At 40.1% G+C, this 26,374-nt stretch overlaps 1 long non-coding RNA gene across 2 annotated transcripts; it reads left to right on the top strand.

Annotated features, from left to right (window-relative positions):
• Positions 1-19,410: 19,410 nt before the first annotated feature.
• LOC110721961 lies at positions 19,411-20,705 on the top strand. 2 transcript variants are annotated; one of them, XR_002511488.1, is made up of 4 exons: positions 19,411-19,584; positions 20,093-20,162; positions 20,251-20,360; positions 20,451-20,705. It is a non-coding gene; the product is annotated as an uncharacterized LOC110721961 (long non-coding RNA). The 2 variants fall into 2 exon arrangements; XR_002511487.1 differs by having other exon boundaries at positions 19,411-20,162.
• Positions 20,706-26,374: the final 5,669 nt, after the last annotated feature.

Below are 26,374 nucleotides of genomic sequence, written 5' to 3'. Positions count from 1 at the left end.
ATTTAATCATTCTAACAACTCGTATGAATTATATTTAAATTTTATGATGTTTGAAATTTCATAAGAGTATTCATTTTCACTAATACTTTACTATACACTAATATCGTTTTATGTTTGTTTTGACAGGTGCTTATATCTCATTGAGGACGATCATAACCTTCATTATGTAGAGGAGATTGAGGATGATGACTATAAGGACCAGGTGAAGGATGAGGACAAGGATAAGCCTTATGATGTGAACAAGGAGGTTGATTTGCTTGTGCCAGAGGATCAAGCTCAAGATGAGTTTGAGCGTAGGCTTGAAGAATTTGAAATTTAAGCTGAACGTGCGCCTCCTATTGAAAATACAGTATGTAAGATTTTTTGTGAGAACCCAACACCTGAAACTCATGGCCAAGGACACGATCAAAACAACACAGGTGGTGGAGGGGGGGTAAAGGCACCAGCTCAGAGAAAGGGTAGGATGATGACTATAAGGACCAGGTGAAGGATGAGGACAAGGATAAGCCTTATGATGTGAACAAGGAGGTTGATTTGCGTGTGCCAGAGGATCAAGCTCAAGATGAGTTTGAGCGTAGGCTTGAAGAATTTGAAATTTAAGCTGAACGTGTGCCTCCTATTGAAAATATAGTATGTGAGATTTTTTGTGAGAGCCCGACTCCTGAAACTCATGGCCAAGGACACGATCAAAACAACACAGGTGGTGGAGGGAGGGGGGGTAAAGGCACCGGCTCAGAGAAAGGGTAGGGGTCCGACAAGTAAGAAACCCAACGGTCCCATTGTCTTGGAGTATGACAACAATGGCCAACCCGCGGGCAAATGGCATCGATAATATGCTAATCATGTTGGCATGTGTGCGCGCAAAATCCCCATTACACTTGTAATGCGGCAAGTACCTCCGGGTTTGATTCAAGCCTTTTGGGATGATACAAGGGTAAGTGTTTTTTTGGCACATTTAGACAATTTAAGAAACCTTCACCTTACGGTTGTTTGTAAATAGAAACTAATAATCGGTTTTTATTTATGCTTGCGAAAGCCATTTTCTATTTCTAATTATGCCGAGAAAGGAAAGGGTGTTTGAATCTTTATTAGCAGAAAGATTCAGAGGCTTTAAGACCACCTTAACTAATGGATGGATCTATAAGAAGAAGAAATCAAAGAAGAATAAAGATGTTGAGGATGACCTTCTCCCGTGGTAAAAATGGTCGAGCATGTCAAAAGATGACTGGGAAAATTTCGTTATTTAAAGAAGTCAAAAGAAAGCCATTGTAAGTTTGGGTAAATCTGATGCCAATTGAATAATAACTTGACTCTTTTTGTAGTACTGATACTATCATTTGTTTTTATGTAGGAACTTCGAGCGCAAAATACAAAAATGCATTGCAGAAGGAGTACACCCATCGTATAGGGGCTAAGACATTTGCTGAAAAGAGACCTGAATGGATCGAAAAGGGTTTATACCCTAAATCGCTTCTAGTGCCATCGAAAGAACCCTCTAGTTCCACAGTCACTACTTTGGTGAGTCGTGCCGGTGATTTCTTTTATTCTCTCCATACGTTTGATATGGAAACCGGAAAATGGGCCATCAAGGGTTCGGAAAACAAAAAAGTAGCAGATAAACTTGTACGTTACCTATGAACTGTTGAATTTTAAGAAGCTTTTGCATCAAAGTCACTATACAAACCATCAACTGTATTATTGACATCCTTTTTCCTTTTACTACAGATTGAGCACACTAAAGAACTAGTAGAGGGAAAATTGGTCCCAAGTGTGGAGAATGACCCTTTCACCTTGGCTTTGGGAAAGCCATACCATCCAGGACGAGTAGTAGGTTCAGGAGGGTCATTGCTAGGATGGAAAAAGGTGATGGGTCCAAAATACACAAAATCGGGTCGATCTCGAGCAAGTGTTAACTCACCGGATGAGTTGGATGCCAAGGTGGCATCAATTAAAGAACAAGTACGCAACAAGTTAGTAGGTGAATTCAATGCTTGGGCGAAGCAGATGAACTTACCGAGTTTGCTATTCCCCGCGACTACACCGGTCGACTCATGTAGTCATCCACAAGAACAAGGAGAATGTGACAGACATGGAGGAGATGAGATACATGGAGAAGATGTGCTACCTGAGGTAGTTTCAATTGTATTAAAAGTTTTAAAATATTGAGTTACGTGAGATCTGAGGTGGCATGATTGATGAACTATTGCAGGTTGCTATTCCTACACATGCGCACTCGAGGGACCTTGACAATTCAACACCGCATGAATATCCAGATTCACAGGTGATTTGTTTGGTTCTAGCGTAATGAATTTCGTTACATTATCAATGGTGTAGGAAAAGACCTATTTTGATAAATTTTTTTTTACAAGTGTAGGAAGACACTCGGTGTGCACTTCTAGCCCCGACGCTTGCAAATATGGGAGAATTGAATTTTGTGGTGTATGGTAGTGCACAAGCGAGACCGGTGATACGGCGGGGCCAAATCATTACTCAGCTGGGATTGCTTCGGTGATTGCAGGGTTCGAAAATATCCCACTACCTATACCGATAGAGGAGGTTGAGATAACAAAGCTTTGGCAAGCTGTAGGTAGTTTCATTGATTAGCCACGTGCGTGGGTGAGGTTGATCTATGAGGTAATTTATTTATTTTCATTTTTTTAGTGTTAAATAACCGTTAGGCACTCTCTAACTGCACCTGTGAAAATAAAACCGCCGAAATAGCAGGACTCCTTGGCCCCCATCTCCGATTCCGAGGCTGCGACGACCTCGGCTGCCGCTCCCTAGGCTGCTCTGGCCTCAGTTGCTGCTCTCTGGGATGCTCCGGCCTCGGCAGCAGCTGTCTGCCTAGGCTGCAGCAGTCCTGGCAGCGGCTGTCAGGGCTGCTGTGGCCTTAGCGGGGGCTTCCTGGGCAGGAGCGGCCTCGGCGGCGGCTGCTTGGGCTATTCCGGCCACGGCGGCGACCCCTAGGCTGTTCCAGCCTCGGCGGAAGCTGCATGTTTTTTTGGGATTATTTTGAGCCATTATTTTTTTTTTCTTAACTCACTCGGTCGTTAAAGTTTCAGATTTTGCATGTAAGACAAACTTCAAAGAGAAGGAGGGTGGAGAAGCCTAAAAGCATTTATCAACCTTACAAGAAGCTGAGTGAACAACGGTCCAAGAGTGAACAAGCGTCGAAGTTGCACTCTTCAAAAGGTTCACCCATGTAACCTACTCCACTTGTTGAAGACATTGTTCTTCAATCGCTCTCTGCTGATTTGACCTTTCTTCACGACCGTGCTTGTCATTTGGTTGATCCCATGGAAGTTGCAGTTCCTAAGGCAATGTTCCACTATGATGAGGATGCAGTTGCATGGATTAGCAATGAAGATGTGAAGGATTTTCTACGTGGTGCAAAGCTTAACATTTCCTTCATTCAAAAATTCATGAGGTACTTCAATGCCCACATAATCTACACTTTTTTCAAGTTATTCAAATTTATGGTGATTATCCTTCATTTTATTAATTATTCAATGTTCATGCACGCAGAGCACTACATGAGCACTTAACTAAAACTGAGTATTGTAGGCAACCCCCGTGACGTGTTGTATTATGTTAAACACAGTATCAGGGAATCAGTGCGTGTGGGAGAAAAGTTCATATTCGCCCCATCTTATAGAGAGTAAGTCTAACCATGTCAAATTCAATCGTTTGGCCTCATTATATGTTGACTCCTAAATATCAATTTGTTTGTCTATTGTGAACTTATGTAGGGAGCATTGGAGCCTCATGGTGATTTGTAATTCCAATAACACAATCTATCACTTTGATTCAGCTCGATCATCGGAGAAGTGGATCGTGAAGTCTATATTGCAAAAGTAAATATATATAGCTACCTAGTGATGATTATTGCTAACTAATTTAGTAGTCAGACGACTAATACTACAAAAATACCTTTAAAAGTCGCCCTTTTAGAGTCGCATGTTAAAAATATGCGACTCATTAGCCTTTGGAGTCACCCCTTATAGATGAGGCGACACTATAGGTTGTATAATAAGTTTAGAAAAAATGTAAAGTGTTGCCTGATTATTATTGTGTGACTCATAAATGTTTGGAGTCGCCTCATATAAATTAAGTGATGAGTAAGGTTGTTATATAAATATAGCTAATAAGTCTAATACATCGCCTGAAATTAATATTTGACTCATAAGCTTTAGGAGTCACTTGTTATAAATTAGGCGACACATTAGGTCGTATTAAAAATTATGAAAATAAGTCTAAAGTGTAATATGTTTTGGTATGTGACTCTTAAACCTTTGGAGTCGCCTCTTGTAAATAAGGTGATACGTAAGGTTTGACTATGAATTTATCTACATATTTTAACTCATCCCTTAATTAGTATATGATAAACTTTGTGATATTTTTAGAGTTACTTGTCTTGTATATATGAGTGCCATAAATCAATGCGTAAGATTGCATCTTACATTTGAATAGTAAAATTGTTATTGAATGTTACTTCCACCGTTTCTAAATAATAGATGCGTTAGGTTTCTTAAAAATATTTGTTTTCTTACATGTTATTTAAAAAACGATGGTCAAACTTAGTATATCAATAGGAAAAAAAAAAATCAAATATATCAAATATTTATGAATAGAGTGTGTAACGTGAGACCAATAAACATTTTGAGTCATATAATATGGAGTAACATTTTAAGTTATCTAATACTGAGTACTCTGTCCGTCCCTTATTTTTGCCCCAATTGCTACACTAAAATTTTTTTACTACTAAGAGATTAAGTAATACATAAAATAATCCTTACAAAAATAGTCATAAGAATCTTATATAGAAAAAATAAAAATAAACTAACTAAATTTATACACTACTAAAAGAAAGTTTGTATCACCAAAAAAATTTTTAAAAAAAGGAAAAAAAAAAGGTAAAAGATTCTTACGTTTTTTAACCAAAAAATAAAGTAAAGAGTCATTATAATTTTTGTAAAAGAAAAGCACCAAAAGTTCAAAACCCTTGAAAAGTAAAAACCATCCATATTCATCTTCTAGCTTTGCCATTACCGTGCTTTCCCACGCAAACCAAACCCCATAAACTTGATTCCCAATCAAAACCTGTTTCGGGGTTTTCTGATGTCCTGCGGGAGAGTTACAATTCCGAGACTGGAACCGGACGCCTGTACCTGCAAAATAACGGAGACTCCTGAGAGCTCCGCCTCCAACGGTCAAGTTAGTACCTGATTAAGGAGTAATTAATACGGAAATTAAAGTAATAAGATCTCTCTAGGTGAGAGTGTTTAATGTTGGTAATCTGCTTTGTTAGCGAGATTAGCCGGTTATTAGTGTTCCGTAATGTTTCTGTTCTTCTCTGTTCTTCAGGTGAGATTAATTGCTTGATCAATTGCTTCCTCAATTGCTCGATCCCCTTTAATGAGGATTAATTAAGTATTTATAGTCTTGAGAAGCGTGCCACTCTCTAGGTTTAGGGTAAACCTAGGGCTGACCGGGCCTCTAGACAGGATTGGGCCTTGTTGGCCGGTTTTCCCATTTGGCATGGGTGGACACGTGGCGTGCCTCGATTGGTCCGTAGAGGACGTATCTGTGATTGACACGTGGCAGGCTCCTATTGGCCTACGTGAAGGACACGTGGCGGAACCTGGTTGGTCCACTTGTCAGACGGTGATTGGTGGATAAAAATCCCCTAATCATTTGCCCCTCACAGGTGGCACGTGACTGGTCACGTGTCGCCTGTGACAGGTGTCGCACGGTGACAGGCGACGGCCTGCTACAGGTGTCACCTTGCAAACGGCCGAGAGATTTTCCCGCCCAAATTTTGAATTTGGAAGCGACCCTTCGCCTTCTCACTTTGCCTATATAAGGAAGTGCTGACTTCGGTCATTTTCACATTTGAGAACTTTGCGAGAACATTCGGACCCCTGAACTTGCTCTGACATTTCGGACCTTTTCTGCCTACCGCCTGTTCTGACAAGCCGACTGCACCGGATTTCCTGAACTTCATCAACCGTCACTCGTTCAGGTAACTCAGTTCTCTTACTCTTAATTTTCTTTTTGTTTTTTGAAATGGCACCACGGAAGCACACGACACGACCTAAGTTAGTGATCAGCCGGTCACCGGGGACGGCTGAATCTAGGACTAGGAGTGCCGCCTGCCCTTTTCTGGACCCATCTTTGCCCTTTATACAAAGTCCGACTGTATCTGTGTCTATGCAGAACGTGATGGCCAGAACAAAAAAGACTGCTATGATCTCAAACTCGGACGGCTCCTCCCAAAGGGTGCTCATTAGTGAAACATCTGACCAGGCGCCAGATGTAGAAGTGAAACGAGGCGGCTGCCAAGCCGACAGTTCTGAGAGAGGGGTCAAGGTGATCCCTTCCCATTTTACCGTTGATATGTCTAATTTTCCTCCTGCTCCTTCTAAGGGAGAGGAGGCAGGCCCCTCTGGGAGAGGGGAGGAGTCGTCCTCTTCGGACTCGTCAGAGGACGAGTCCGAGTCCAGCTCTTCTGGCCACAGTTCTCCAGGCTCAGAAGAAAGAAACAGCCGCCTACAAGAGGCGAGGCTTTCTCATGCAGTTGAGAAGGGGGACAATTGGGCGGACCCGTCCGCCTCTTACAGAGAGGAAAACGCCCCCTACTACTGCATGGTACCCCGGGGCCGGATCGCAACCATGCAAGACAAAGTGGAGAGCTTTATTGCTAACCACAGAATGGGCCCGGAATTTTTACTGTTCGTGCCGGATCCAGAAGACACTATCGTCTGGCCGGCTGGTACCAGCTATGATGACGGCTTCTTTGGCTGCTATGTAGCGGCCATCAAAGCTGGACTGCGCTTCCCATTACATCCGGCTGTTCAGCGGATTTTAGATGGGTATGATTTGGGGTTATGGCAGTTAGCCCCCAACTCTTGGGTAAACGTACTCGGCTATGTGGCCGGGTGCGAAATGTACGGGGTGGAGCCAAGCTTTGAGGCTTTCGCCCACATGAACTATCTCAGCCGGACCCCTAAGTCGGGAGGTACCGGCTGGTATCAATTAACAAGCCATAGGGGCTACCTCATGACGAGAGGTAAGGCGAACAAATGGAAGGATTGGCGGAACACCTTCCTTATCATTGAGGGTTCAGACACGGAGCTGAACCAACGTTTTAACAAGTGGAATAGGGATCCGCCTCTTCTCGCAGGCGGCCGCAGCATGCCACCTGTTCCCCCAAAGGCTAAAAAAGAGATCCTAGACAAAGGACTCTTCAAAGTAGAGACTAGGGTGAACTCTACTTCAGGGGTACGAGAGCAAGTACCCCTAAACTGCGTCCCGAGCTTCAAGTGGCTCTATGACGAGTAATTTTTGGTCGCCTGTGGCCTCAGCAGTCGGTGCTCTAGAGGTAGCCGGCCTGACAAATACTCTGTTTTTTCAAGCTTTGTTTACTTGGGATCTTTACTAACTTTGTTGTTTATTTTTTGCAGCTGACGCCATGAGTAAAATAACAGCATCCAAGACTGCGGCGGCCATGTTGCGGGCCTCTCTCATGCAACAGTCTTGTACCGACTCCCCCAACAAGGGGGCACCCTTGGTAGGCTTCGAAAACTCTTCCTCTTTTAGGAGTTGTCTTATGCATATACTAACTCTTTTCATTTACAGTCGGGCACTCCAAGAGCTTCTTCCTCGCAACAGCCGGACCCCAAGGCCCGGAGGACGACTGTTGCAAGCTCTCCTGGGTCTTCCAGGAAAACAGTGGCGGCTGAGAAGCAGCCGGCCACTTCTTCTAAAACCCCGGCGGGGCCGCCTAGAAGTATGGACAATTACTTGTAAAAACTCACACTTGCTTCCTTCTTGACTAGGTCTAACTTGCTTTTTTACGCTTGATGCAGCCGGCCCTCAGGGGCTTGACTTGGTTGAGGTAGCCAAGTCCATGATCAAAGTAGTTCCTCCATCTGAAAGGGAGGCGGTCAGGGGTGCCGGCACCCTTGACCTTGATGGGATTGCAGGGGTCCTTGCTGAGGTATACTTTTTTGAGTATTTGAATTCCAAGACGCCTGTTATCTTTTTTGTTTGGAAACTGACGCCTGTTTCCTTTTTGTACTTAGGCCCTGCTCCGAGTTAACAGCCTTCGCAAGCCGCTTGATCGGAAAAACAAAGAGGTAAAGGCTGCAAAAGCTATGGCCGCCTCCAACTGTGATAAGGCAATGTTTCAAATTGCCCAAAATGAAGTACTGACCATTGATATTCTTTATTATCAGGCGCAGGCTACCGCCGCTGTTCGGGCTCAGTTAGAGGCGGCCCAGAAGAAGAATGACGAGCTGGAGGCGACCATCACAAATCTTAAGGCCGAGCTGAAACCTCTTCGCCAAAAAATGCACTCTTACGAAGCCATGGAGAAATCCTTGGCCAACGTAAAAGAACGCCTGGTGAGCCAAGAGAAGAGTCTTACCCAAGAGCTCTCGGAAATGGCCGAGCAAGAGAAGAAAGAGCTCGTCCGGGAGATGGTGGAAGACTCCGCTCAAATCCAGCGCATGACCTGGGGCCGCCTGTTCCCCAATGCCGACTTTGCCTCATGGGAAAGAACGTACCGCCAGTGTTCGGAAACATATAATCAAGAGATCTTGGCGGCTGCTGAAGAAGAGGCGTTGGGAGATGCGTTGGAGGAGGAGGAAGAGCCGGTTGTGGCGCTTGTGCCACTTGGGGGTAAGGCATCAAAAGAGGATGCAGCTGAAGCCGAGTCCAGCAAGAAGAGTGCTGACCAGGCGGCAGCTGCTAATACTGAACTGCCCCCTTCTTAAGCTTAATGTATTTTTTCCACGGCCTGCGTGCCGTTTGCTTTGTATTTACCCGGCCAGGGGGCCGGGGCTTTGAATATTTTGCTGGTCTTTAATGACCGGCTTATTTTTAATCAAATTTTTGTTTTGCTTCAAAATTGTCTAAGTATTCCATATCTAATATCCCATTGTTCACTAGACCGACTGTTGTACATGGCCGAACGTTGCAGACAGGTACAAATAGTAAGTACGCCGCCTATGCCCCTGGACGACTGGTTGTCTGTTTCCAGGATAGACGATCAGTCGGCCATTTATTCAATCGGTATTCGAACTATTTTGTCTGGATCCTGTTTAGGCAGGCGTGCCTGTCTTTTTGTAATTTTAACCAAGTAGGAAAGTGGTCTGACCAAGTAAATAGTATTACCTAGTCGCCAAGGAATTAAGTAAGTAGGATAACAAGCGGCGGGTACCGGTTGTTTCCCTTTATTGCCAATGTTGGCTTTTAACTCGTAATTTGTTAACCTAGCAAGAGTAGTGGTTGAGAGTCCCTGTTTGTTAAAAACAGGCGGACGACTCATACCTTTTAGGCTCCATACTAAGTTTGAGTGACTATTAAGTTAACATAGGAGTTACTTAGTCTTCGTCACACTCTAGATTGAATAGTAGAGGTACCAGGCGGTGGAGGCCGGCTGATCCTCTTGATTTGCCAATGTTTGTTGGCTATTAACTCAATAGGTTACCTAGTAGGAATAGGGGTTTGAGTGCCCTTGTTTGTTAAAAACAGGCGGACGACCCAAACCTTTTAGGTTCCATACCAAATTTGAGGGAGTGACTATGAGTTAACGTTGGAGTTACTCAGTCGCCGTCACTTTTGTTTGAGAAGTAGAGGTACCAGGCGGCGTAGGCCGGCTAGACCCCTTGATTCGCCAATGTTTGTTGGCTATTAACTCAATAGGTACCCCCTGCATTTATCCCAAGTAATACAGGCGGCCATCTGACTCAGATGTCAACTGCTACCACTGGTTTGGTTAGTGATAGAGTTATCCTTGTCTCAAAAACGGCTACGTGGTTGCCCTTGGGGACAGTCGTATAGGTGCCGTGTAATTAGTTTATAGAACAATGTTCCACCCAAAAGGGAGCTGCTCTCTGCGACGAATTTCATCCGGAGGGATGCCGTCGGACGCCTGCTATGATGTTGGGACAGGTCGTATTAGTTTTGTAGATTTGATCAGTTGGCTTGGCGCCTGGTCTGATCATTCGGCCGGTGGCCTTGGTAAGTTCTTGGTGAACGTATGTGCTAAGTAAAAGAAGGGTAGCCGCCTGTTAGGCACAGGGTCGGCCAGGCCCTAATCTTTTTAGCTAAGTATTGTGAGTAAAATACTCAATGGAGAGTAGCCGACTGTAAAGGTACAGACGGCATGCCCCTCTGAAGATAGAGTGAAAAACTCAATGGAGAGTAGCCGACTGTAAAGGTACAGACGGCATGCCCCTCTGAAGATAGAGTGAAAAACTCAATGGAGAGTAGCCGACTGTAAAGGTACAGACGGCATGCCCCTCGTAATATAAAATTGAATAGTAAGTGCAAACTTTATTAAGTAGCTCTTTACTTTACATCATTCAGAAGAAATATTTTTTAAGATTATCTACATTCCAAGTTCGAGGCAACGGTTGTCCGTCTGGTGTTTCTAGACGGTAGGTACCGTCCCTGACTTCCTCATAGATTCGGTAGGGTCCTTCCCAGTTGGGAGTTAGTTTGCCAGACTCATTAGCCCTACCAACTGCTTCCATTTTTCTAAGTACAAAGTCCCCTACTTTGAGTGGACGCCTGTGTACTTTTTTGTTGTATGATCTAGTCATTCTCAGGCGATAGATCTCATGGCGCAAAACAGCATTGCCCCTCTTTTCAGGAAGTGAGTCTAATGCCAGGCGCATGGCTTCCCAGTTTGCCTCTTCGTCATATAGCATTACTCGAAGAGTCGGCTCGTAGTGTTCTATTGGAAGAACAGCTTCCGCACCGTAAGTTAGGAGGAATGGAGTTTCTCCAGTCGCCCCTTTTTCAGTCGTCCTAATGGCCCAGAGAACATGTGGTAGTTCATCCGCCCATAGGCCGCCTGCTCGTTCATTCTTTTTCTTGAGACCGTCTGAGATGATTTTATTAAAGGCTTCTACCTGGCCGTTTGCTTGTGGACGGCCGACAGATGCAAAGTAGTGTGCAATTCCTTGGTCTCCCAACCAGCTTTTGAGAACAGGCGTCTCAAATTGGGGACCATTATCAAAAACCATAGACATGGGAACCCCGAACCGAGTGATGACGTTTTTCCAAATGAATGAAATTACATCTTTCGTCTTGATTCCCTTTACAGCCTCCGCCTCTACCCATTTAGTGAAGTAGTCAACGGCAACAAGTATGTACCTTCTGCCGCCTGTAGCAGGCGTATATGGACCCAGAATGTCCATGCCCCACTTAGCAAACAGTAGTGGGCTGTGAATGGTAGTGAGGTCAGTAGCCGGACGGTGAATTAATTTGCCAAACCTTTGGCACTTGTCACATTTTTTCACCATCTCCATTGCATCTGCTTCCAAAGTAGGCCAAAAGTAGCCCTGCCGCCTTGCCCTTTGAGCAAGCATCCTACCACCTATATGAGAAGCATAGTAACCAGAGTGAAGATCATCTAGTATCTCTCGTCCCTTTTCAGGAGTAACACACTTTAAGAAGGGTTGAAGGTACCCCCTCTTGTGAAGTTCTCCCTTAATCGTTTCAAAACAGGTGGCTCGTTTTTTCAGTGCTGCCGCCTGTTGAGGATCATCCGGCAGTGTACCGTTTGTCAGATATGCCCTGATTGAATCCATCCAGGTTGAGCTTCTGTCTAGGATTCCAATAGGGTTTTCCTCGATGCTTCTCTTCTCCATTACTTCCCAAAAAACAGTTCGAGGAGTATCGGAGGAGGCGGATGATGCTAATTTTGACAGTGCATCCGCCTGGTTGTTTTCTGATCTCGGCCCTTGGATCAGATGGAAATCCTCAAGGGAGCCGACTGCTTGTCGGACCGCCTGTAAATACTTGATCATGGCCGGATGGGTTGCTTCGTATTCGCCATTGTACTGACTCACTATCAATTGTGAATCAGAACAGGCGTCTATTTTTCTTGCCCCTGCCGCCTTGCACATGCGGATCCCGGCTAGTAAAGCTTCATATTCTGCCTCCTTGTTTGAAGCCTGAAAACTGAAGCGTAGAGCATACTCGAACCTGTCGCCCTCTGGAGATTGACATACGACGCCTGCTCCACAACCATTTGAAGTAGAGCTTCCGTCCACATATACCTTCCATACTTGGTCTGGAACTTGAGAGTCAGGAGGACGAGTCATCTCTACAATAAAGTCAGCAAAGGCTTGCCCCTTCACTGCTTTTCTAGGCTCGAAAGTAACTTCGAGGCTCTGTATTTCTATGGCCCATTTGATCATTCGTCCTGACGACTCCATGATGGTAAGGGGCCGCTTGATTGGTTGGTCTGTATACACGACGACTGCATGTGCCAAAAAGTAGGGCTTTAATTTTTTAACAGCCATGAAGAGTGCAAGACCAAATTTCTCCACTAGGGGATACCTCAACTCGGCATTTTTCAGTACGTGACTGACAAAGTAGACCGGGTGCTGACAGCCGTCCCTTTCAGCAAGGAGAACAGCGCTTAACGCATGATCAGAGACGGCCAGGTACATGTAGAGATCCTCTTTGGGCAAAGGGCTGACCAGCCTCGGCAAGGAATGCAAGTGAACTTTTAACTTCTGGAAGGCGGCCTCAGCATCCGGCCCCCATTCAAACCTTGCCTTTTTCTTAATTGCCTGGAAAAAGTATAGGCATTTGTCGCCTGATCGGCTTAGGAATCTCCCCAAGGCCGCCAGACAACCTGTTAACTTCTGAACCTCTCGGATGGTACGAGGCGACTGCATGTCAATGACCACCTGCACCTTCTCAGGGTTCGCCTCTATTCCTCTCTGATTGATAAGGAATCCGAGAAATTTCCCAGACTCAACTCCAAATACACATTTCTTGGGATTGAGCATGACATGGTGCCGCCTGAGTGTGGCGAAAGTTTCTCGGAGGTCCGTCAGATGATCTTTCTGAAGTTTAGTCTTGACAATCATATCATCAATATATGCCTCGACGTTTCTCCCAATCTAATCAAAGAACACAGTGTTTATCATTCGTTGAAAGGTAGCCGGGGCATTCTTAAGACCAAACGGCATGACCGTGTAACAGTATAACCCCTGATCAGTGACGAAGGTCGTCTTCTCCTGATCTTTCCTCCATAAGGGAATTTGATGGAAACCAGAATAGGCGTCCATGAAACTCATCAAGGCATGGCCGGCTGTTGAGTCGACCAGATTATCAATTTTAGGCAGAGGGTAACTGTCTTTGGGGCACGCCTTGTTTAAGTCTGTGTAGTCTACACACATTCGCCAGGTGCCATTCGGCTTTTTAACAAGTACCACATTTGCAACCCAGTCTGGGAAGTAACATTGCCGAATGAACCCTGCATCAAGTAATTTTTTAACTTCGGCGGCTGCCGCCTGACTTCTTTCTTCGCCATGGTTCCGCTTCTTTTGCCGTACCGGCTTCTTTTTCGGATCCACAGCGAGTTTATGTACTGCCAGATCAGGACTAATGCCTGGCATTTCATGGACTTCAAATGCAAAGATGTCCTTGTATTCTTTCAATAGATTGTGAAAGTCGTCACCAAGGTTTCTCAGAGCAGTCGTCCCAACTTTGACTGTTCGGTCAGGACGTGAGTCGTCTAAGATCAGGTCCGCATGCTCACCAGCCGGCTGAGGGCGGAACTCATCCGGCCGCTCCTCTGCCAATGATTGCTATTTTCTTGCTTTTCTTGCGGACTCTGTCTGGGACGCCTTTCTCTTTTTGTCGCCTGTTTCTTGAACAGGCGCACTCTCCTTGACATTGTCAAGGTCTGTTTTTTCTCCACTTGACCCAATGGCCATAACAGTGGGCTTGACATCCGAGAGATAGCACTCTCGGGCCATCCTCTGATCTCCCCTTAGGGAGCCGACTGTTCCATTATCCCTCTCAAACTTGAGCAGCATAAGAGACGGGATTATAACAGCCTTGGAATTATTCAGGGTTGGTCGACCCAGAATCATGTTGTAGGCCGAGAGTTCCTCTACTACTAGGAACCGGACTACCATGTGTCGTCCTTCCCCTTTTTCGCCCAGGCGAATGGGTAAATCTACTTGTCCCAGTGGGTGGACGACTCCTCCTCCAAACCCTATTAAAGGGTGGGAGGCCGGATGTATGCAGTCCGTCTGATATTTCAGTTTTGACAGACATTTGCTGCTGATGAGATCTGAGGAGCTCCCGGTATCTATGAGGATTCGGCCAACTCTCTGGTTGGCCACTTTACATTCAATAACGAGAGGGTCGTCATGCGGCCCCCTTACCCCTCCTAGATCCTCTTCAGTGATGACAATCTCAGGAAATGTATATTTGGACGGCCGTTCTTGGTGAACGGAATTTACATCTAACCGCCTTATATTATCTTTGTTGCCCCTAATAGTGGGCCGCCTCCTGAGAAGCCGCCTGCAATGGTGTAGACGACTGCATCATCTGTATCGGAACTGTCGGCCTGTTGATTCTTTTTGGCCGACTGCTTTTTTGAGGAAGTGTTCCCCGTAGATTTCTTGACATAAGTGTCAAGATCACCTTGCTCAGCCAAGCGGTCTAGGTACCGCATGAGACTGATGCAGTCATTGGTGTGATGACCAACGTCATCATGATAAGCACAGATTTTATCTTGGTTCCGGTTGTTTGCAGAACCCTTCATGGGGACCGGCTTCTCAATTGAGATCCGTCCTTTTATTTCTTTTAGGATAAACTGGTTATCCTTGTTAAACACATACTTTGGGGAGTATGGTTTGAATTCTTTTTTCTTTTTCTGGGCCGGCTGCTTAGAGGAATCAGCCGCCCAGACCTCTTTTCTTTTCTCATCTTTGTTAGACGACTGTTTCTGTCGTCCTTCTCTTTTGTCGAACCTTTTCCCGTCCGACTGTTTTATCGTACACAGATCAGTCGCCTATATATAGGCTTCTGCTTCAATCAAGGCCTCTTGAAGAGTCGCCACCCTTTTTCGAACTAAATCAAATTTGAAGGTAGACCCGTCTTTGAGACCTCTAAAAAAGTCAGTATAAGCTACCTCATCCGGTAACCCTTGAATCTGTATTCTCATCAGGTTGAACCACCTGATGTAAGAACGAAGCCCCTCCTTCTCGCCCTGCTGAATTGTTCCCAAATCAAGGGTCGTTTTCTTCGCAGGGATGTTCATGGCGAAGTTGGAGGCAAATAAGTAAGCAAGCGTCCTGAAGCTGTTTACACAACCAGTCGGCAGGTTGCCGAACCATTGCTGTGCGATTCCCTTGAGAGTCGCTGGGAAACACTTGCACCAAGTGGGATCATCCAACCCTTGAAGGTACATCAGGTTGGTGAATGCCATCAGATGGCATTCAGGGTTAGTAGTGCCGTCATAGGCGCCTACTAGTACATTTTTTACCTTGGCCGGCTGAGCGGCTTCAGTAATTTCCTTGGAGAAGGCCGACGGCTGTTCACCAAGTCTAAGCAACCGTAGCTGCCAGTCCATAGGTTGGACGTTTTTTGCTGCAGGTTCACCAAATGGAGGTGGCTGCATAAAATACTGTTGTTGCGGCACAAATGGTAAGTTTGGTACCGCCTGGGCACTATGAAAGCCGGACTGACGGGAGGTGCCGCCTGACTGACTCTCATGGTACGACTGAGTATGCCTCATCGAGGCATTTCGCAAACTGTCTTGAAAATTTGAAGTAGAAGCCGACTCTGACAATCGGTCACTCTTCTTCTGCTCTAGCAGTAGCCGAGCATCTGTGAACGTTTGCTTTGACCCGTCCTCCTGAATATGACGAACCGGTTTCCTATTTCCTGTAGGATAACGGAATTTTGTGAAATCAAGGGCAGGTGGCTCCCGCTTCCTAGATTTAGGATGAGGAGTCGCCTCTCGCCCTTGAACTGGCTTCCTCTTCTGTGAAGTGGAAGGTTTCTTGGCCGACTGCTCCTTGACTGAAGCAGGCGGCTTCTTGTTGATCAACTCTTGGATCTCTCCCTTGAAGTCCCTCATGAAGGTCATGAGTTCGTTCCTTATGATGGGAGCAGACCCATCAGTCGGCTGTTGCCGAGCAGGCGGTGCGCCTGCTGGCTCGCTTCCTGTTTGAAGATGCTCCCGTTCCCTCCTTTCGGTATGACGGGTACGTCGGGCCCTTAGGGTCCCGTCTGGAGCTGTATGAGTTTCAACTTCAAATTCACTTTCGGTGTCATGGTCCGACTGAACTTGAGGGTCGTTTAGGGGACGCCTCTCTTCAGGAGTCGGTACAGACTTGGATGCCATCTCTGAAGTACTCTCCACAGACGGCGCCAAATGTTTCGGGGTTTTCTGATGTCCTGCGGGAGAGTTACAATTCCGAGACTGGAACCGGACGCCTGTACCTGCAAAATAACGGAGACTCCTGAGAGCTCCGCCTCCAACGGTCAAGTTAGTACCTGATTAAGGAGTAATTAATACGGAAATTAAAGTAATAAGATCTCTCTAGGTGAGATTGTTTAATGTTGGTAATCTGCTTTGTTAGCGAGATTAGCCGGTTATTAGTGTTCCGTAATGTTTCTGTTCTTCTCTGTTCTTCAGGTGAGATTAATTGCTTGATCAATTGCTTCCTCAATTGCTCGATCCCCTTTAATGAGGATTAATTAAGTATTTATAGTCTTGAGAAGCGTGCCACTCTCTAGGTTTAGGGTAAACCTAGGGCTGACCGGGCCTCTAGACAGGATTGGGCCTTGTTGGCCGGTTTTCCCATTTGGCATGGGTGGACACGTGGCGTGCCTCGATTGGTCCGTAGAGGACGTATCTGTGATTGACACGTGGCAGGCTCCTATTGGCCTACGTGAAGGACACGTGGCGGAACCTGGTTGGTCCACTTGTCAGACGGTGATTGGTGGATAAAAATCCCCTAATCAAAACCCACTAACAAAATTGCGTCCCAACCCCAGCAAACCAAATTTCCGGCATAATTGTGATAATTCCGGCGGTCAGTCTCATCTAATATTTTGTAGAAGCTTCGAATTCGAAGGTAAGCATTTGATAAGCCATAATTTCATCTATTTATACATGGGTTATTATAACTTTGGTGTTTTAGTTCATAAAAATTCAATTTCTTGTAATTTAAATTAGGGTGAATTCGTTTTTTTAAGAGTATTATGCTCAATTGAATTTCAATATTTTTGGGGTTTTTTCATGAAGTACGGTTATGTTGGACCATTGTATGTTGATTATTGATGTTATTTGTTAATCTTAGACTTAATTTTCTTAGTTGATATATTTGTTATTTTCAACATGTTTAATTATTAATTTTGTATTCCACTAGAAACTTATATTATAAAATTAAGAAAGATGATTCCGTATTAGTTTGACATCTGCCAAAAATTTTAATTAATTTATTAGTTTGACTATATAGATGAAGATTATGTATTCCAATATATAGATGCTCGTATCAATTATATAATTTATCGATAAAACTATTTTGATTCTGATTCATATATGGTAGACATACACTGCGATGTGATCTTATGCTATTACGTACTCTGATACTAATAATAAAAAAAATCTAGAATGAGTTCAACCAGAGTGATAAGGACACTGTCAAAAAGTCATATATTATTAAATTCTTGTATATTGGTTTATGAGATTTAATGTTTATTAATTAAATATATGTGGGACATGTATTTGATAGAGATCAAATGGACAAAACTTGGATTACACAAAAGCGTACTACGCCTGAATTTCAACAAGGGGTTGAAGTTTTTATTCAATTTTCCTTGAAACATGAAAAAAAAGGGGAGAAAATATGTTGTCCTTGTAAGACTTGTGGTAATATGGGTACTGTGTCTAATGAAAATGAACTACGAGATCATATTTTTTGTAATGGGTTTTTGAAGAATTATACTGAATGGGTTTGGCATGGTGAGGGAATAGTAGATGATTATATTAACTACGATGATAATGTAGTGGGCTTAATTAATGTTGATGATGATTATGAAGATAATGAGTTTGAAGAGATGTTACTTGATATGGAGGAAAAATGGATGAGAGGGGACATGTTTTAGATAGTTTATTAAGTGATGCTAATAAACCTTTGTATGATGGCTGCTCCAAGTATACTAGACTTTCGGGATTACTAAAGTTGTTCAAAATGAAAGCAAAACATGGGTGGAGTGATAAGGGTTTCACAGATTTGTTGGAATCATTAATAGATATGCTTCTCGAAGGTAATGAGCTTCCAAGTTCTACATACCAAACAAAGAAAATGTTGTGTCCAATGGGTTTAGATGCTAAGAAGATACATGCTTGCCCAAATAATTGTGTATTTTATCGAAAAGAGTACAATGACTTGCATGAATGTCCAAAATGTGGGACATCGCGATATAAGGTGAGCAATGATGGTGAAATTGTCAAAGGAGGGGCTCCTGCCAAGGTGCTTTGGCATTTGCCTATTGTGCCAAGGTGCTTTGGTATTTGCACATTTACTCACAGAACAAGTAAGGGAGCAAACAAGAGCAGAAATTAAAGTTGTTACCCTTGAACTTTTGAAGTCTTGTGGCATACATGTGCCAAATGATGTCGAAGTCATTATGAAAGGTTATACATCTCTTCATCCTCGTAGGAGTTTTCACTCTATTGATCCTGATCCTTTCCTTAATGGATCTAAGGTAATTATTTATATATTATTATTAGCATACATGACCTCAAGAATTTGATTATAAAAAGTGATATTATTAAAAACTTGTCTATAGGAGCTCGTTCCATGTGAGTTATTGGTCCTTGGAAAAGATCAAGTATATCGTGTTGTGGCTAGAGGGACCTTATGTAAAGCTGAACCGGGAGAGATTATTCATAATGTTCCATTACTAAAAGATCAAGTCAAAGTGACTATCTTAGATATTTTTAACGGGGAGGAGAATACACCCCAACCTTTACCTTTTTTCGGACATGAATATCTTGGTGATGATGTAAAAGGAAGTTGGGCACAATGGCCTCAAAAACAAGTCAGATTATCTCAGGAGGTAACTTACTTTTATTTTAGATAAAATTAAATTATAAAGTATAAGCATTTAATTATCTTCTCTTATTTTTCTTATGAAGATCAACCAAAACCCACAGAAAAAAGAACAAGGAAAATATCCAAGATGGTAATAAAATAAGTGATATTGGTTCAGCGGCTGAATCTCATTAGAAGGAAAATGAGAATGAAACCATACAGCGCTTCCTTGTTAGCAAGGTCACCTTCTTGTCTTTGCCAAAAGGTTGCAAGGATCTATACAACTTGTATAAGAATCGAGACATTGATTTCAGCGTTGATGTTGAGTTTGAAGAGATATTTTATTATCCTGAGAGAGTCACTTTTACAGCTTATGTATTTGGCGAGGATCTTAAGCAATTACTTGACATGGCATATCTAAACATATCATGTGTTCATATTTGGATAAGGTAATATTACTTAGATCGTGAAATTTCCTGTACATTATGATTAAAAATGCTTGTTGTTTATCATATTAATATTTTTGCAATTGGTTTAGGTGTTTGCAAAACGAAATCAATAAGAATGAAGTTTAAAACACCATTGGATTTTTTTGTCCCCAAAGGTTAGGAATGGTTAAATCTCGTCTTTCCTCACTGACAAGTTATTTGAACCATTCAATGACCAAGCAACGTACGAAACAATATATACTTGCCCCTTTCTATCAAGAGTAAGCACACACAACTCATAATTAATCTCATTACTTTGTTAACCTCTTTTTTTTTTGTGAATGATTTATCTTTTTTTTTTTCTTACTGTATGTTGTTTATTCATAAGTCATCATTAGATGCTAGTTGTTATTTGCCCCCAAAAAGGAGTAGCTTTTTTCTTCAATTCTTTGGCAGATTGGTCATTAGATAGTGTGCATCTCAAAGGAGCATTGTAGTATTACAGTTTAATCTTTTTTTGTTACTTGTTTGATAATATAGATGCTGGTGGTGATAAGATGAATTGCCAAAGGTTATAAGTGATGACTTTCATGGTGTTTGAGAAGATTTGATTGTATATTGTAATGTTGCAGATGTTACATGCCGGAAGTATTGGTGGTTTTAGATGCTTTTAATAATGGCATAGTGCCGTATAGGTCAATTTTATGGAGAGATGCTGCCGATTTTTTTGTAGGTTTGATTAGTGTTTTATTTCCATATGTAATGCATTCGTATCAAATTTGTGTACAGGGCATATAGAACTTTAATGAATATTAAAAAAGGATCTCGGAAAACAAAGCTAACGTGGAATGTCATTAAGGTAGATGTTGCTGGTTTACATTATATTTCTATGGTCATTTAAGTTTTACGTGTGTATTGACATTACTTGAAAAAAAATATATTATTAGCGTTTCAGTGTTCTCGACAAACAAGCGGAGTTGAGTGTGGCTATTATGTCATGAAGTATATGGATCAAATTGTCTCACTTATACTACAAAAAGATAACGATTGGGAAAAGGTATTAAAATAAATATTTAATTTTATAAAATTAGCGGTTGTTTATGTTACATGTATGTATTACTAATAAATCTATTTATTGTGTATGTAGCATTTCTCTCTTCAACCTTTCACTAAGGAGGTGATCGATGATATTCGAGAAAGATGGTGTAGATTTTTTTTATGATAAATGTTTGTAGTTTAATGAGAATGAAACTTGTACTCAAAAGTTCGCGAACAAAGTTATTTCAGTTTTTTTTTTTCTTCGGTTTTTATAGCACATACAATTTTCATGTATGTACTCGTTTTATTAGAAAATTTTCAATTATTAATATATTTTAGTTAATTTTGTATTTATTAGTTTAAATTAGTCAAATATCGTCATTTTTTATTTATTCATTTTTATGATTATAAATAAATTTTAATATTATGCATGTTTGGGATAGCTGCACGTAGCAGCATCCATTACATTATAAGCATCGCCTCTAATAAATAGGTGACTCATAATTTTAACCATATGCATCGCCTCTAATAAATAAGTGACTCATAAATTTTACCATACGCATCGCCTTTACTAAATAAGCAACACATAATTTTTATTATATACATCGCATTTTTGTAAATAAATGACTTATAAAATAGTCCTTACGCGTCGCCTCTAAAGTAATGTTTGACTCGAAAACTATATTTTTCAAGTCACATCTACAGAAAAAAGTGACTCATAAACTATATTATATCGACTCCTATACCTTATTTTATGCATCGCCTATAATCAACCAAGCGACTGGTACAGTACTCTTAACGCATCAGGTCATAGGCGACACGTAAGGGGGGTACCTATTGTGTCGGTGCCTGTAGTGTCGCCCTTGAAGCGATGTGTAAGATGGTTTAAAGGAGACTCGATAGGGGTTTTTTGTAGTAGTAATCAAATTTGAATGTACTTTATTGACTACAGTGTTATGAAGAAGCTACATTATCGTGCTCCTCAGGGTCCAACATGGAAGTCACCGATGGTAATTTACACGATATTGTGATTATCTTAAAAATCTATGTTAGTAAATATTTGATAATTTGTTTTGCATGTTTCACTAATGTGATTTGTTCGCCATATCCTAGTGCGCACAACAAGAAAATGGACTTGATTATACTTTGAATGTGATGAGATACATGCTTGTCATAGTGACTCATTGTACGGACAATCAACAGCTTGATGAGGTAAGTCCTAAAACTTAAGGAAATGTTCTTTTGATATGATTTCAACCCTTAGACATCTAAAAGTAGATAACATTGACATATTTTGAGAAATAAATAGTTCATTTGATAAGAAAGGTAGAAAATGGGCTAAATAGAAGTCATATAGGCCATATTGTGCCATTTTTTGTTAATATGTCCTTTTGATGTGATTTCAAGCCTTAGACACATAAAACTAGGTAACATTGACATGTTATGAAAAAGAAATAGTTCATTTGATAAGAAAGGTAGAAAATCGGCTAAATAGAAGTCATATAGGCCATATTTGGACCTTTTTTTGTTAATTTTCTCTTTTGATGTGATTTCTAACCTCATACACCTAAAACTAGATAATATTGACATGTTATGAGAAAAAAAAATTCATTTGATAAGAAATGTAGGAAATGGACAAAGTAGAAGTCATAGAGGGCCATTTTGAGTAAAATGCGTCTTAAACCTTAATAAAATGTTCTTTTGATTCAATTTAAACCCTTAGACACATAAAACTAGGTAACATTGACATGTTATGAGAAAGAAATAGTTTATTTAATAAAAAAAGGTAGAAAATGGGCTAAATAAAAGTCATATAGGCCATATTTGGGCCTTTTTTGTTAATTTGCTCTTTTGATGTGATTTCTAACCTCATACATCTAAAATTAGATAATATGGACATGTTATGAGAAAAAAATAGATCATTTCATAAGAAATGTTTAAAATGGGCTAAATAGAAGTCATATAAGTCATATTTGGGCCATTTTTTTTGTTAATTTGCTCTTTTGATGTGATTTATTTCTAACCTTATACCTTTAATACTAAGTAACATTTGACATTTTATGAGAATGAAATAGTTCATTTGATAAGAAAGGTAGAAAATGGGCTAAATAGAAGTCATATAGGTCATATTTGGGCCATTTTTTGTTAATTTGCTCTTTTGATGTGATTATACCCCTAAAACTTGATAATATTGACATGTTATGAGAAAGAAATATATCATTTGATAAGAAAGGTATAAAATGGGTTAAACAGAAGTCATATAGGCCATATTTAGGCCATTTTTTTGTTAATTTGCTTTTTAGATGTGATTTTTTACCTTATACACCTAAAACTAGATAATATTGACATGTTATGAGAAAGAAATAAATCATTTCATAAGAAATGTTGAAAATGGGCTAAATTGAAGTCATATAGGCCATATTTGGGTTGTTTTTTTAAATTTGCTCCTTTGATGTGATTTCTAACCTTATACCCCTAAAAGGTAACATTGACATGGTATGAGAAAGAAATAGATCATTTGATAAGAAAGGTGGAAAATGGGTTAAATAGAAGTCATATAGGCCATATTTGGGCCATTTTTTGTTAATTTGCTCTTTTGATGTGATTTCTAACTTTATACACCTAAAACTAGATAATATTGACATGTTATGAGAAAGAAATAGATCATTTGATAAGAAAGGTAGAAAATGGGTTAAATAGAAGTCATTTAGGCCATATTTAGGCCATTTTTTGATAATATGCTCTTTTGATGTGATTTCTAACCTTATACACCTAAACCTAGATAATAATGACATGTTATGAGAAAGAAATAGTTCATTTGATAAGAAATGCAGGAAATGGGCAAAGTAGAAGTCATACAGGCCATATTTGGGCCATTTTGAGTAAAATGCGTCTTAAACCTTAATAAAATGTTATTTTAATTCAATTTTAAGCCTTTGATACATAAAACTAGGTAACATTTATATGTTATGATAAAGAAATAGTTCATTTGATGAGAAAGGTAGAAAATAGGCTAAATAGAAGTTATATAGGTCATATTTGGGCCATTTTTTTTTAATTTTCTCTTTTGATGTGATTTCTAAACTTATACACCTAAAACTAGATAATATTGACATGTTATGCGAAATAAATAGATTATTTCATAAGAAATGTTGAAACTGGGCTAAATAGAAGTCATATAGACAATATTTGGGCCTTTATTTGTAATTTGCCCTTTTGATGTGATTTCTAACCTTATACCCCTAAAACGAGGTAACATTGATATGTTATGAGAAAGAAATAGTTCATTTGGTAAGAAATGTAGAAAATGGGCTAAATTAAAGTCATATAGGCCATATATGGGCCATTTTTTGTTAATATACTCTTTTGATATGACTTCTAACCTTATAAACCTAAAACTAGATAATATTTTCATGTTATGAGAAAGAATTAGATTATTTCATAAGAAATGTTGAAAATGGGCTAAATAGAAGTCATATAGGCCATATTTGGGCTATTTTTTTTTTTATTAATTTTCTCTTTTGATGTGATTTCTAACCTTATACACCTAAAACTAGATAACATTTACATATTATGAGAAAGAAATACTTCATTTGATAAGAAAGGTAGAAAATGGGCTAAATAGAAGTCTTATAGGCCATATTTGGGCCATTTTTTTTTGTTAATTTGCTCTTTTGATGTGATTTACCTTATGCACCTAAAACTAGATAATATTGACATGTTATGAGTAAGAAATAGATCATTTCATAAGAAATGTTGAAAATGGGCTAAATAGAAGTCATATAGGCCTTATTTGGGCCATTTTTGTTAATTTTCTCTTTTGATGTGAATTCTAACCTTATACCCCTAAAACTAGATAATGTTGACATGTTATGACAAAGAAATACATCATTTGATAAGAAAGGTGGAAAATGGATAAATAGAAGTCATATAGGCCATATTTGGGCCATTATTTTTTGTTAATTTTCTCTTTAAATGTGATTTCTAACTTTATACCTCTAAAACTAGATAATATTGACATGTTATGAGAAAGAAATAGATCATTTGATAAGAAAGGTAGAAAATGGGTTAAAATAGAAGTCATATAGGCCATATTTGGGTCATTTATGCTCTTTTGATGTGATTTCTAACCTTACAAACCTAAACCTAGATAATAATGACATGTTATGAGAAAAAAATAGTTCATTTGCTATGAAATGTAGGAAATGGGCAAATTATAAGTCATATAGGCCATATTTGGGCCATTTTAAGTAAAATTTTTCTTAAACCTTAATAAAATGTTATTTTGATTCAATTTTGTGCCATTGACACATAAAACTAGGTAACATTTACACGTTATGGTAAAGAAATAGTTCATTTGATGAGAAAGGTAGAAAATGGGCTAAATAGAAGTCATATAGGCCATATTTGGGCCATTTTTTTGTTAATTTTCTATTTTGATGTGATTTCTAACCTTATACATCTAAAACTAGATAATATTGACATTTTATGAGAAAGAAATAGATCATTTCATAAAAAATATAGAAAATGGCCTAAATTGAAGTCATGCATATAGGCTATATTAGGGCAACTTTTGGTAAAATGCTCTTTTGATTCAATTTTAAGCCTTAGACACCTAATACTAGGTAATATTGACATGTTATGCGAAATAAATAGTTCATTTCATAAGAAATGTAGGAAATGGGCAACGTAGAAGTCATAAAGGCCATATTTGGGCTATTTTGAGTAAAATGCGTCTTAAAACTTAAAATGCTCTATTGTTGTGATTTCAAACCTTAGACACCTAATAATAGCCAACATTGACATGTTATAAGAAAGAAATAGTTCATTTGATAAGAAATATTTAAAATGGGCAAAGTAGAAGTTATATAAGCCATTTTTGATAAAATACATATTGTTTAGCCTTTTTAATTAATTCTTACATAATTTTTCTGTATTTCAAGTTTTGCAAGGTACAAAAAATTGGTCCATTGACAATCAAGGAACTTAATGAAGTTCGTGACATGTTGGCGTCTTTTATCACCTTTAACATGTAAATGTCACTTTTATTGTGAATTTATGTTTTAATAACTTTTTAACTATTTTATTATTCTTTAATTACTTACTATCTTTGTTTATATAAAACACTTATTTTTTTTATTTTATTGCATTTGGGAATATTTATATATCTATATATGAATTATTATTTTTAATATTATTTTTATCTTATTATAATATTTAATAATAATAATAATAATATTGGTAATTATAATAATAATAATATTAATTATTTTTGTTAATATTATTGCTGGAATTACAGGCCTGAAAACAAATTATTGTTGCAGGAATTACAGGTTTTTTTTTAATATTATTGCAAGAAAATAGGAAAAAAAATATATAGTTAAACGGCACCGGTTAACCGGTGCCAAAAGTGGCTGTCACAAGAAAAATGCGCGGGTTTTATTATTGGCATCGGTTAACCAATGGCCAAAATGATTAAAGGCACCGGTTAACCGATGCTATATTCGGTTTATACCACCAGTTTTGAAGCGATGGAAAAATTGGGAGGTATTGGCACCCCCCACATTATGACCGGTTTGAACCGGTGGCTTAAATGGGGTTTGAACCGGTGCCTTTCAAGTTTATTCTACTAGTGCATGTTCTCAAACAATCCTATCATTTTGAGTACATGTGGGCTAACTGGCTCTCTTTTCTTGATCTCGCTCTGAAGGATAAGCCTATGATTTCAAACCTTTCAATTTGAGCCTGCTCTTGAAACATATTCTACAGCTCAGAAATGATCTCAAAAGTTGTCTCCTTTTCAAAGAAAGTCTTTTGAAGCTCGGGAGACATTGTGCCCAACATGATGCATTTGAAATCTCGATTGGCAATTTTCCATCGGTTTAGGGCAGCCTAAGTCACCTCCTCATTGGGAGTCTCGGGCATTTCCTCATCAAGGACATATTACTTTTGCTCTTGCGTGAGAACTATACACAAGTTCCTTTGCCAATCAAGAAATTTTGGCCCACTCAACTCCTCCTTGTCGAGAATTGG

Source organism: Chenopodium quinoa, unplaced genomic scaffold, assembly GCF_001683475.1.
Source record: "Chenopodium quinoa cultivar QQ74 unplaced genomic scaffold, ASM168347v1, whole genome shotgun sequence".
NCBI classification, from domain to species: domain Eukaryota; kingdom Viridiplantae; phylum Streptophyta; class Magnoliopsida; order Caryophyllales; family Amaranthaceae; genus Chenopodium; species Chenopodium quinoa.
The sequence above is the reverse complement of the archived record's forward strand: the minus strand, read 5'-3'. Positions and strand labels throughout refer to the sequence as shown.